General features: G+C 39.5%; 1 protein-coding gene across 4 annotated transcripts in view; it reads right to left on the minus strand.

Annotated features, from left to right (window-relative positions):
- The window catches only part of CLTC (clathrin heavy chain), a 104,108-nt gene that overhangs the window by 77,283 nt on the left and 12,317 nt on the right, over positions 1-14,508 (minus strand). The window lies entirely within an intron of this gene.

Genomic DNA, 14,508 nt, shown 5'->3' on the forward strand with positions numbered 1-14,508 from the left:
ACCATCAAAGACCAATCCCTTTGCAGTGATGTGAGTCGTTTCCACCCAGTTTCAATAATAAAATTTATATATATATATATATATATATATATATATATATATATATATATATATATATATATATATATATATATATATATATATATATATATATATATATATATATATATATATATATATATATATATACACACATACACACATACACACACACATATACATATACACACACACACACACACAGCCTCGAAGAGTCTACCCGAGAAGAGCATACCTCAAGAATGGTTCCCTAATTCTAGCAGAAAGCACCACCTCCAAAGACTTCCATCCCCTGTGATCACTTAGTTGAGTATACTGTTCTTACAGCTGAATAGTAAAAGGTAAGGGGCAGAAGTTGTACATGTACAGGTAATTATGCTGCTAGCTCTGCCATTCACAACAGAATCTGGTTTAGTTCCGACAAGGACATGCTGCTCAGCAAACAATCTAAAAGCATACTAACAAAAACTGTCAAAACTACAAGTCTGTGCCACTCAAGTTTGTGGAACTCGGCTGCCAGTTACATGTTCCATTGCATTCCATGGTTAAAAAAAAATATATTATATATATATATATATATATATATATATATATATATATATATATATATATATATATATATATATATATATATATATATATATATATATATATATATATCACCTCTTTTCCAATGTTTTAGTTAAATATCTGTATGATGGGGGTCATTCAACCTACCCAACTGAAATAGGTTTTGCCGTGTAGGTTTGGTGTGTAAAGATAATGTACTGAATTCTTTAATAAAAATATTAAAGAAATAATAAGTTTGTGTGGCCTAACCCTTTAAGACTACAATCAACAAAAACGAACAAGCAGCTCATGAACAATTGTACTCTGTCACAGGAGGAAAATGGTAGACCGTGTCTAAATATCCACCCACACCCGCAAATCTCTCAAAAAGATATTCTGCAGCTCCAAGATATTGAAATGAAGGGTGTGCCCTGTTAACGTTATTTCTTTACACATTCATATTCTTTGCATTATGAGTTTTTATGGCATAGGGCAGGGTTCGAGGAAATCATTCATGCAGGAAATCTATAGGTTGGCAAAATGCTGATTGCATGGCTAGCATTGGCTTCAAAATGTGACGTCCCTAACCTGGAAAAGTATAGATTGGGATTTTACACTTTTCTGACACATTGCTATATGCCGGTACTGGGTCAGTGGCTCAGAAGCAGTACATTAGTATTTTAAGAAAATGGGCAGTAAAACAGTGCCTGCATTTCTTTCATAACTGATGTATTTAACCACATTACAAGCTTCATCTTTATTAACTATAGCTAAATATATAAATATAGGCAAAAAAAAATGTTTTCGTTTTGGATAAAGTGTACAGGGACTAGAATTCATGTCAGCTTTTCATTGCTGTCTGTGCGCCATAAACACTGAAAGTTATAAAGTTCCAATAGACACACTAGTGCTGGTGACCCTGGTAATAACCAGGGGTTCCCTTATTTAGGAGGAAGGAATTTTCAACTACTACTTTAAAGCTGCCTAGGAGACATAACCACTAACTAATCAAAGAGACTGTCAAAGGTTGGGCATCAGCAGTTATTTCTCTAGTGCATTAGTCACCTGGTTCCTGGGATTTGTTAAAATTTAAGGATGGCATGGTGGAAATGATACCAAGGTCTAAGGTCTATTCCACAGGAAAACGGGATACTGGGGACTACAATTCTGTTCTGTAAATGCTGCAGAATTTGAACAGCTTGCAAAAACTACTGTGGAAAAAAACTGGAAATACAGATGATTGATTATTGCAAAAACAAACAGACTGGCTCTAACAGAAAAACTGCTGCGGGTAGAAGAAGCCTTTTGCCTACATTCGACAGTTTCAAAAATCCCCCCAAATACTGCTCAACAATGGCCTGGTTTAGCATGAAACCAACAAGAAAATGTTGAGAAATGCCCATGCTACTCTTTGCGCAAAAGCTGCTCTCACAAAACGTCTACCTACGAGAATAAAAAGAACTATTGAATGCCGATGTATCAAGCGCTCTAAAAACCCAAACCTGACATCTGAAAATCGATATACTCATGAAATTTAATTTGGATGGCAGAATCAGAATTCTCTTGTAGTCTAAATAAGGCATTTATCAGGAGAAAAATATAACTAAAGGCAAAAAAGGTTTGGCCTATAGTTCTACTTTAAACCGATACATTTTTGACGGAGTGAAAGAACTACAAATCCCATCATGCCTCTGCCTATGGGAGTCATGCTTGTAACGGTCAGCCTTGCAATGCCTCATGGGAATTGTAGATCTGCAACAGCTGGAGGGCCGCCAGTTTGAGACCCCAGACTTAAAGGGTCAGTCCACCTAGAAGGGGAATTTCAGTTTTGGATAGTTTGAGCCTTTAACCGCTTGCCGACAAGCCGCCGGCTCGGCTGCGCGAGATCACGTAGCTATGTCATCTCGCGATTCAGCCAATAGAGGCGCGTGCGCGCCCCCGCTCTCCCCTGGTCCCGTCGCGCGTGCCCAGCGGGCGTGATCACCGCCGGGAACCCGCGATTGCTCGTTGCAGAGCGAGAACCGGGAGTGTGTAAACGCAGAGGTGATCAAATACCACCAAGAAAGCTCTATTTGTGGGGAAAAAAAGGATGCCAATTTTGTTTGGGAGCCACGTCGCAGGACCGCGCATTTGTCAGTTAAAGCGACGCAGTGCCGAATTGAAAAAAGTGGCCTGGTCATTGACCAGCAATATGGTCCAGGGCTGAAGTGGTTAAAGTGGTTGTAAACCCTTGCATGCTAGCTCATTATGCCTTTGTCTTGCAGTTGGTCCCTATTTTTTTTTCTGAAAAGTGGGTTTACAACCACCATAAGCATTCTTTGCATTCCAAACTCATATTTGGTTATAGACAGAAACTGCTCCAAACAAAAAACTAGAAAAGCAAGAAATATATTTTTCAAATGATTTGTAGGAATGTTGTGTGAATGGTAATATACAGAAAAATCCTAGTGTGGGTTGCTAAAATTTGGCTTTTGCAAAAGTGGATAAACATGTTAACATGTGTCCCATTTAGGGCGGTTTCACACTGATCCACTACAATCTGGCCACAGCACAATGTACCTGCGTTTTCATGCGGGTTACCCATGTTTTCCCATAGACTTTAATTAGCTGGGACAGTTTTGGTGCATTTTCTGAAAACACACCAAAGGTCTTGCATGCAGGACTTTCAATGCACCAAAACCACCCAATCAAATAGGAGTCTTTGGGAAAGCACGGGACCTGGACAAGAACCGCCAATATACCTAGTGTGAAACTGGCCTAAATGGTACATTGTTGAATACTGGAATCTTAGACCCCTTTCACACTGAAGCGTTTTTACAGCGTCTTCGCATTAAAAATAGCGCTATTAAAACGCTCTCCATGCATTTCAATGGACCCTTTCACACTGAGTCCTGCAAGCAGCATCTTTGGAGCAGCTTTTGGGCGCTGAAAAAAATGTTCCAAAAACGCCCCTCTCCATTGAAATGAATTGAAAGCGCTGTAAAAACACCTTGTCCTTTCACACTGAGGCACTGCAAAAATGCCCTAAAACGTTAGGGTCTTAGCGGTGCTTTACCAGCACATTGGGATTGCAGATGAGGCTTCGCTTGAAAAAACACCCCAGTGTGAAAGGGGCCTTAAAGTATAACTAAAAGGCAAAAAACATTTATTTAGTTTCCGATAGTGGAGAGCGATTAGAACACGTTTCTTTTCTGGCTGTTTTTACCTCCATTGGGAAGATTCTTCCTCTCCATTTGTTCTGTTTACCGTCATTGAAAGTAAAAGAGAATCCCAAATTTTGCCCCCAGAATAGTAATAGAGGAAACTAGTTCTGATAATCACCTGAGAGGAATTTCCTCTTGCTTCCTGTTTTGGCTAAGGAGTGAAGAGAAATCTCTCCAATAGCATGCAAATGATAAAGAGCTGCAGGGCAAATAACCTTCCCTTATTCCATTAAAAGTAAAAAAAAAAAGAAGAGGGGGGGGGGGGGGTCTATAGATCTGCTTTGTTTCTGGGAACCAAACAACATTCGATGTGCAAATCGATTCAGGTGTCATGCTTGGTTTTTAGTAGTGCTTTATACATCAGAATTACAAAATACTGTATTGGAAAATTGTTAGCCAAACAGATGCAGGTACTGTTCATGTATTCTTACTGCCGCACATCAGAATACAACAGCCCAGACAGGATGGGATTCATCTAGCTGTGCTGTTAGTGTGGATGAAGAAACCTATACATGTATGGCCAAGCTTGAAGCGGAGTTCCACCCAAAAGTGGAAGCTTTGTTTTAAGCACTCCTTACCCCCCTGAAATGCCACATTTGGCATGTCAAAACAAGGTACCTGCCCCCCCCAAATGACAGGTTCCTGCTTCCACTCGGGTGGCCTTGGCTGCCCCCCCAAAAATGACAGGTAACTGCTCCCGCTTCCACTCGGGCGGCCTTGGCGGCTCGAGAGGAAGTTTTCCTCTCCCCCTTCCTCCCTGCAATCTTTTGGGACACGTCACAGGGCTCAGAAGATTGCCTGGCCATTGAGGAGGCGCAGTGCGCACTCGTCTGTACAGCCAGGTGCCCCCACTTGTGATGCGGGAGAGGGACACACAAGGATTCGGGCGGTCGCATTGCTGGACAGGTGAGTGTTTTTATTAAAAAAGTCAGTAGCTATACTTTTTGTATCTGCTGACTTTTAATAAACACTAAAACGTCTGGAACTCATCTTAAAGCGGAGGTTCACCCAAAAAACAAGTATAACATTACATTCAGTATACCTCAAACATGTACAGTATACCGGTGTTTATTTTTTGGGGGGTGTACATACGGTATTATCGGTATCTTCCTCCTGGCTTCCGGGTACTCGCTCCCGCGGGACTGGGCGTTCCTGTGCAGTGCCGCAATGTCATCTGGGACTTCGCCCATATGATTGACGTGCCTGAGAAAAACTCCCACCGGCAGATAAGGCGCGTCACGACTTTCCGAAAGTAGCCGAACCGCGAGTCGGCTCTATACGGCGCCTGCGCAGTCAGCTCTACACGGCTCCTAGTCGCTGCGCAGGCGCCGTATAGAGCCGACTCGCGGTTCGGCTACTTTCGGAAAGTCGTGACGCGCCTTATCTGCCGGTGGGAGTTTTTCTCAGGCACGTCAATCATATGGGCGAAGTCCCAGATGACATTGCGGCACTGCACAGGAACGCCCAGTCCCGCGGGACCGAGTACCCGGAAGCCAGGCAGAAAATATCGATACTACCGTATGTACACCCCCCGAAAAAAAGAAAAGAAAACACCCGCATACTGTACATGTTTGAGGTATGCTGAATGTAATGTTAGATACTTGTTTTTTGGGTGGACCTCCGCTTAAAGTACACAGATTTGATTACAAATTAAATTAATATGCCAATTTGGCTCTACACACACACACACACACACACACACACACACACACACACACACCTTCCAGCTACTGTGTTAAGGACAACAGATGGTACACCATGTTTTTTTGGAACACCAGGTTTAAACATTAGGATATCCAGGCACCCTGCATGGAGCACAAATTTACCTTAAACCAACATGACCATTCAAACGGAACCATCTGCTAAATGCAAGACACTGATTTTAAATCCGTTTGTTTCAAATCAGACACTTGACATGTGTGAAACCTATAGTTTTACAGAATATATGCATCCAACATCTACATTTCAACAATTCTAGAAGGAATGATATTTCCTTTTTATTCATTTTTCAGAAAGTGCATACATCGTCACAAAGTATACCGAGGATCCATGATACAAGTCTATGTTTGAAGAATGGATCTCATGGAAAGTGCTGACAAGTGCTCTTCCACTGCTTCCCTAAAAGTTGTCAGCAGATCCATACACTGTACAGTATTCTGTAAGGAAGGACACAGAATTGCTGATCACGCTGCATTCTTCAGTTGGAAATCTCAACAACAGGATGTCAACCATTGTTCGCAACGGATTTCCCAGAGTATACGTATCTAAAATGCAACTAACCTGACATGGTCTTTATAAATTAGGAATTTGTAAGCAGATTTCTTCCCAGATTCCTGCTGCACTGATTTTCAAGCAGCTTGTGCTGCAGGTATAATATGAATTATGATAAATTACCGTAGTCATGATCATAGGAACAAGAAATATGCAACTTTAAAAAAAAATAATAATAATAATAATAATAATCATCTTTCCAAAATCTTTAAAAGATGTCTTTACATATAAAAAAAGCGAGTAAAAAAAAAAAAAAGTCCTGCTGCCTTTATCAGCTAAATACGCCTGCCATGTTAGGGTGACTAGCTGTGTTGGTACAGCCATGGCATCCCCATAGAGAAACATAAGCTGCATTATAAATTATTAATTTTTTAGAACTTAAAGTGTTACCAAACCCATGAATATAAAAATAATGCATCCACACAACCTATAAAAAATTCCCCCGCCCGTCATTCATCCTGGCAGTAGGGAACAACAGGGAAATCACATGGTCAAAAAGAACATGAAAATTTCCCTGCAGCTGCATTTTTTAAAAGGTTTTTGCAGAAACACAGGCATGGCAGCCCATTCATTTGAATGGGCTGCCATGCCCACGCAAATGCAGCCCACACAGAACGTGGAGACGTGAACCTAGCGGTTAAAGATATTATCCTATGTGTATATCTAGCTTGCTGATACATTTGCTGTGTCTGAAAAGCCTGTTGGATTCAGAGCTGCAGCTGGGAGGATTAGGAGTGATTTAACCATAGATGATCCATCTGTGTTTCAAGCGTTTTATGTGATCTTGTTTAAAAAAAAAGGGGGGGGGGGGCAAAGTAAAAAAATAATAAAAAAACGGTGAGAGCATTTTTGATACAAGGTGGATGTTGTCACATTTTTTGGGGTGAAGTTACCTTCCACATGTGGAAGATTATTAAAAGGACAGTGATGCATAAATTAGGTTTGCTTATGACAAATGATGGAAAAATAGTTACATTTTGTCTTGATTTTATGGAAATAGTTTCTTTGTTATATATACAGACAGAAATATTTGCCCACTTATGTCACTGTTGAATGTAATAATTTGTTATAGTTTGCTTATTGCGTGTTTACTAGATATAATTAAAGTCGCCCTAAAGCCAAGGCTGCATTCACACCTGAGCGTTTCAAAGTCACATGTTTTTACGGCGCGATTTTGTACAGGTCACAAATGTAAAAAAAAACAGAAAAACACCTGTAAACTGCCCCAAAAAAGCTCAAGTTCTTATTTTTAGCATAAGGCATTTTGCTTCAGGTGACAAAATTCTCAGATGTGAATAGGTACAATTGAAATTAAAAGGGGATTTTGCTTGTTGGGCATTTTATTAGCTAAAACTACTCAGGTGTGAATGCAGCCTTAAACTTTGTTTTTACACCATGCATTACGGTAAAACATTTTTGCCACTTGCTGTGCCCCCTAAACACTTACCAGAGTCCTGTATCGATCCAGCGGGGTGTACATTTCATCTCTTGTCTTTCTCTCCCCACAGCAGGATTCCTTTTTAAATAAAACATTTCTAGTGTATGGCCTGCTTAAAGCGGAGTTCCACCCAAAAGTGGAACTTCCGCTTAATCCACTCCTCGCCCCCTTACATGCCACATTTGGCATGTAATTTTTTTTTTTGGGGGGGGGGGCTTCAGGAGGAGTGTGACTTGCTGTCCCACTTCCTCCTTCCGCCAAGGGACTGCAAAGGCAAATAGTCTAATCGCCTTTTGGCAGCCCCTCCCTGTAGGCGATCGCCTGGGACACATGACAGGTCCCAGGCGATCACCTGTCCAATCGGATGGTGCAGCGTCGCTCACGCATGCGCAGTGGGTGCCCGGCCGTGAAGCCGAAAGCCGTCACTACCGGGTGCCCGCACTTAGAATGAAGACGCCGGCCGGAGAGAGGGGGGGGGGTTGGGGGAGAGGGGGGGAGCCCCGGCCGGCGCGTCGCTGGAACGTGGAGCAGGCGAGTGTTTGTTTATTAAAAGCCAGCAGCTACAATTTTTGTAGCTGCTGACTTTTAATAAACATTAAAAATGAGTGAAACACCCCTTTGAGCCCAGGTTCACACTGGGTACGATTTGCTTCGATTTGAGATGCGATTTCACATGTGAAATCGCATCTCAAATCGGCGGCATTTGCTGGCAATGACATCGTCCTAATCGGTGCGACGCCGCATCTGCGGCGCTGCACCGGATTTCAAAAAGTAGTTCCTGTACTACTTTTTGCGATTTCGGGCCGCGATTTACATTGACATCTGTGCAGAAACCTGTACAGATGCCTCTTAAATTGCGGCCGAAATCGGGACTGCCAGCGGGAGTGAAGCCGTGCGAGTTCAGCTGAACTCACACGGCTTCACTCCCTCAGCCCAGTGTGAACCAGGGCTAAAGGCCAATATCAGCTTTACAGAAAATAGCCTATGCAGTCAAGGGGCCCCAATAGAGGTTTAAAAAAAAAAAAAAAAAGTGCAGCTTTGTAAAATTATAAAATTGGATTGTTCTTGATGTAGGCCATTTGGGTCCCCTCAAGTCTGGCTAAAAAATACTGTTAGCAAAAATTCAGGACATGAGGTTTGCTAGGACATCAAAGCCTTTGAAAGCTTACTCCCAAGCATTGCTGGAGTGAAAACCAATACAAAAAATAAATAAAGTTTCACATCCCAGGAACAAGGCAGGACATGGGATACACCATATCAACGTTATATGTAATTAAGGTATATCACATTTTTCTGCAGACACCGTTTCAATAAAAATCGAATGTTTGCCTATTTAAATATTTTGAGAATAGTCACGTTCCATTGGGTTACGGACTTTTCAACATGACTACTAAGGATATATGTTATATGCAAGTCTCAATTCTTCCTGTAAATGTCATGTAGAATGAGTGACACCTCAACATCCACCATAGCGATAGGCAAAGCCATATACTACATAATAAAAGGAAGAATTGATGGCCAGGGTGGAGTTGAGCCTAGCATGGGTTTTACAGGAAATGTTCAACTTTGCATTCATCGCCTATCTGTGCCTTTGGACCTACTGATTGTTTTAAAGGTCCAATTATCAGAGGGCATTACCAACCGCTTATACATTTTTTTTCACTGAATGCTTAATATATATATTGCCTGGATTTTTTACATGGTGGCCTTAACATAGTTATAGGCAAAATTAAATTAAATTCTGTAACAGGAGAATGGGGAGCAAACTGCTGCAGGTAAGATGTACAGGCACCAATACTTTCAAGTAGGGCTGCAACTAACGATTATTTTCATAATCCAATAGTTGGCCGATTGTTTAGAATAATCGGATAGTAGCCTGGGCCAATTTGTTGTTGGGCAGATTACAAAACACAAATTGCCGAAAAAAAACACGTTCTATGCTTTTCTGCAGCTTCTCCATTGAAGTATATTGAACCAAAAAAACAAAATGGCACCGTTTTCCGTTAAAAAGTCCTTGCCCTTTCCAAATACGCAGCAGCTGAAAAAAATAAAAAAATCATGGATGTGAATGTGTCCCATAGGAAAACATGTAAATGAACTGTAGTGCGTTTCTGCAAAAAGCACCAAAAAACAGAGGCAAGAACCCAGGCCTGAGATGTTTAGTAACATAATGGGGTTAAAAAAACAAAAATAAGTACAAAAAGAGCAAATAATCACTACTGTAAAGGGCTTCATTTTTTTTTTTTTTTTTTTACCGTGGGACAGTGAAAGTAATATTTACAGTAGCGATTTGCTTTTTTGTACTATAAAGGGCTAATTTTAGTTTTTTTAACCATTTTACTGGCCGATTATGAAAATTATTGGGAAGAAAACTGCACTAAACTAAAACGTAAATGCTGCCAGTACAAAAAATTGCAGATACAAATTTAAAAACGTGTTAAAATAGAAGGTACGGCGCAAAAACAATATATGTGAGAAATTTGATAATGACACCAAAAACTGAATAAAGGTGAAAAGATTGGTATTGCCACCAATATGTGTGTAAAATAGATAATAAATGACAAGAAAAAATAAATATATAAATGAATAGATAAATAATGTGCGTATGCTAAGAACAAAGTAAGTGAATACCAAAAATATTACCATAAACAAAATAAATGATCAATCTAAAATACTAACACATATTAACATGCCCTATTATAAAATAGGTAAAGTGAATGGAAAAATTCCAAACAAAAAGTCCCAAGTGAAATGAAGTAAAATAAAGTGGATCCAAAATCTTCTTGTCAGAAGTGATGTGACATCCAAAGAAGTGTGGAGGAAGTGTTTTTTCTTTGGATGTCACATCACTTCTGACAAGAAGATTTTGGATCCACTTTATGTTACTTCATTTCACTTGGGACTTTTTGTTTGGAATTTTTCCATTCACTTTACCTATTTTATAATAGGGCATGTTAATATGTGTTAGTATTTTGGATTGATCATTTATTTTGTTTATGGTAATATTTTTAGTATTCACTTACTTTGTTCTTAGCATACGCACATTATTTATCTATTCATTTATATATTTATTTTTTCTTGTCATTTATTATCAATTTTACACACATATTGGTGGCAATTAGGGTCGAAACAACGAATCGATTAATTGACAACTAATCGATTATGAAATTAATCGATTACAATTTTTATAATCGATTAATCGGCCAGTAACATAATGGGGTTAAAAAAACTAAAATTAGCCCTTTATAGTACAAAAAAGCTAAATATCTACTGTAATTACTACTTTCCCTGTCCCACAGTAAAAAAAATTAACTCCTAAGAGTCGGTTCACATAGCAGCGGCACGACTTCGGGGGCGACTCTGCAAGTCGTCCTGAGGACGACTTCAGAGGCGATTTGCAAAACGACTTCTGTATAGAAGTCAATGCAGTTTGCCCGGGGCCGCCCCCGAAGTCGTACAGGAACCCTTTTCTAAGTCGGAGCGACTTGCGTCACTCCTATTAGAACGGTTCCCATTGCATTGAATGGGACGCGACACGTCAGGCTGCTGAGCTGCCTGTCGTGTCGCCCCAGTGTGAACCGGCTCTTACAGTAGCGATTATTTGCTCTTTTTGAACTTATTTTTGTTTTTTAACCCCATTATGTTACTAAACATCTCAGGACTGGGGTCACACCTCTGTTTTTTGGTGCTTTTTGCATAAACCTACTACAGTTCATTTACATGTTTTCCTATGGGACACATTCACATCCAGGACTTTTTAACCAAAACCATGCTATTGTGGGGGTTTTTTTGGTTCAATATACTTCAATGGAGAAGCTGCAGAAAAGCATGTAATGTGTTTTTGCCGCAATTTGTGTTTTGTAATCTGCCCAACAAATTGGCCCAAAAAAAAAAAATGTAAAAATACAATTTTTTTTTTTTTTTTAAAGGCTATTATCCGATTAATTGAAACAATAATCGGCCAACTAATCGATTATGAAAATAATCGTTAGTTGCAGCCCTAGTGGCAATACCAATCTTTTCACCTTTATTGAGTTTTTGGTGTCATTATCAAATTTCTCACATATATTGTTTTTGCACCGTACCTTATATTTTAACACGATTATGAAAATTGTAATCGATTAATTTCATAATCGATTAGTTGTTTCGGCCCTACTTTCAAGACTTTCTGACACATACAAAATACCAGGCTGTTCTGTGCACCAATGCTTTGATTCTTCCAGGCAGTGCTGAAGCTTGTAGCCAAGCCCAGCCCCCATATAGTTCAGTAGCCCATCACTATAATGTGCCTTATACCAGCAGGAATTTGTCCCTTCACTCCAAGGACAGTGTCTCTGTAAAGTGACACCATTTCAAATGGAATATTACAGCAATAAAACTGTGTGGAGGGGGGGGGGTTCCATGTTGAAGTTGGGTTTATAAGCTATACTTGAATATATATTGCCTATAAGCAGAGCTTTTACAACTGTAAAGACAAAGATGTCTGCTAAACACAGATGACTGCTTACAGGCAGTAAACACAGGAGATTACTCCAGCACAGCAATGTTAGTACTCAGCCATACTTGCTATTTTTAAACTGGGATTTAAAAAAGACTAATACAGCGGTAGCTACAGTACACATTTGTGCTGCATTAAATATTTTATCCCAATAAAGTCTAAGAAAATTATTCATCTTGTAAAGAGTCGGAAATACAATTTGAAACCAAGTACTGAATAATTACATGGGGTCTACTGCATCTCTAAAATGACCAAGTTCTGGAGAGCAAAATCAAATCTAAATCCATTAGAACAAAAATAAAAGTGCCCAATGAAAAAAAAATCAGTCCAATCGGTCCTTTCAGTTCTACGGCATCCATTTACATTTGTGTTGCCGTATAGGTTGCTCACCAGAACAAGAAATCTTGCTTGGAGAAAATGATTAAAAAATAAAAAATCTCACATAAATTGTCACAACTAAAAAAAAAAAAAATGTATAGAATAATAAAGGTACTCATGCCATGGTAACTAAAGTAACGAGAATACACCCATCTCTAGTTGTGGTGGTGGCTCTCATTTGGACCTCGCGGACAAATATAGGTTCAAAAGGCTAGATTTTTTTATCCCTATAAAAGGAGGAATAAGTGGATTGACAAATACATGTAGAGGGAAAAAAAAAAAAAAAAAAAAGAAGGAGGAATTAAACCCCCCATACACACAAAAAAAAAATGCACCACCCAGTTCAAATGCATTGAAAACACAGCAAGAGCGCATCATTAACGCACCAGTATTAGGATTGTGATGCGGTTTTTGAGTCACACACACCATAAGCACAGTATATCATTGTAAAATTGTCAAAGTATCGCAATAAAATCTCAGTGGATTTGCAATAAAATTGCAGTGAATTCACAGCAAAAACGTGGTGCGTTTTCAGTGTCATTATAGGCACCTTTTCTCTTTTCCGTATTCGGCCGATAACACCGTTTTCGGCCGCCAAAATTTCGGAGCATCTCTACTTACAGGTGTGGAACATGTTCACGAAGATGAACTTATCCATTAACCATTTCATTTTGAAAAAAAAAAAAAATAATAAAAACAAACCTTAGTCAAAAGAGTTATTTGCATGCCAGTAAAGCCTGTACAATGCATATAGTATTACAATGCTACATTTCTACAGAAGTTTCCCACTACAAAGTTATATTTTTCAGTTCCCCTGATGAATCTTCCTAGGAAAGACAGCTAATGATTCATTTCATGATCTCACAAATAACTACAGTACACATATTTACAAGATGGACATAAAGCTTGGTAATACATTTACACTTGCTTTGGCTTCAACATGCTTTTTATGATGCATTTTTGATGCTTCGATTAAGCTTCAGTGATGCTGTTTTGAAGCTTGGCATGTGTGTGCGTGTGTGTAGATCTCATAATTGCAATTTCTCCAAAGCAAAGCTAAAGCTGAATTAAAACCTCTCTACAAGCCAGCTTTGCCATAGACTTATATGGAGGCTTTGAAGCACCACTAAAGCGACATGGGGTATAATTTTTGAAGCAAAGCAAAAGCACGCTGTAAACAGGACTGTAAGCTAACCATTTGATTTTGTGACAGGAGCTTTGACTAGTGTTCAGAGAGCTTTAACGAAGCCCGTCTAAAGTCTAATACAAATGTGGATCTTAGTTGAGTCTGTAAAATTATTTGCATCATGTTGCCCATACAGACTGGCTGCTGAATTCTGGGAACAGGACAGGAATCCACGCCATTTTCTAGAATGGCTATTCTTACTAATGAAACCTGGCAATCAATACCAGATGTCATCTGAAGAGGGTAGTTAATAATTCAATAAAAGCATCTGAACCAAAAGACAATGTATCCATTACCTAGCTGTGCAGGAACAATGATTAATTTTGTTTTTTCTTTTAAGCTTACACGTTGAAGAAACACTGTTTTTGTGATAGGATAGGTTTTTGGTACAATCTTTAAAGCAGTAGTAAAACCAAAACTGTTACATATTTGCTTACCAATGATTAGATGTGGGGGCTGCATTAGTTTTATTTAAAGTTTTCACCTGGTGATCTGGCCAGTAATACACTTCCTGTATTAGAGTACCTCCACTCTAGATGAAGGAGCACAGGGGGCACAGCAGATAGCTGCTGTGCCAAGCCTGGGGAGGGGGATAGTGTTATATGTACTAGAAAAGTGAGGACACAATGCCAGCTAAGGCTCCATGTACACCGGGCTTAAAAAAAAAAAATAAAGTGGTCAGTTCCCCTGGCATAAAAAAAAAAGCACTCATAGCGTTTTTGTACACGTTTAAGCATGTTTCTGCCAAAAAGCTCCAATAAAAAAAAAAAAAAAAAACGCAAACCAGAGGTTTTTTTTTCTTTTGGCTTTAACTTTGCTGTATGCTCCAAGACCCCTTTCACACTGGGGCTGCGGCCGCATTAGCACTAAGGCACCGCTCATTTTAGCGGTGCTTTAGCTCTGTCGCATTTAACTGAAATGGGTTAAAGACGCTTGCATTGCAGCA

The sequence above is a fragment of the Rana temporaria genome, chromosome 2 (genome assembly GCF_905171775.1).
Source record: "Rana temporaria chromosome 2, aRanTem1.1, whole genome shotgun sequence".
NCBI classification, from domain to species: Eukaryota; Metazoa; Chordata; class Amphibia; order Anura; family Ranidae; genus Rana; species Rana temporaria.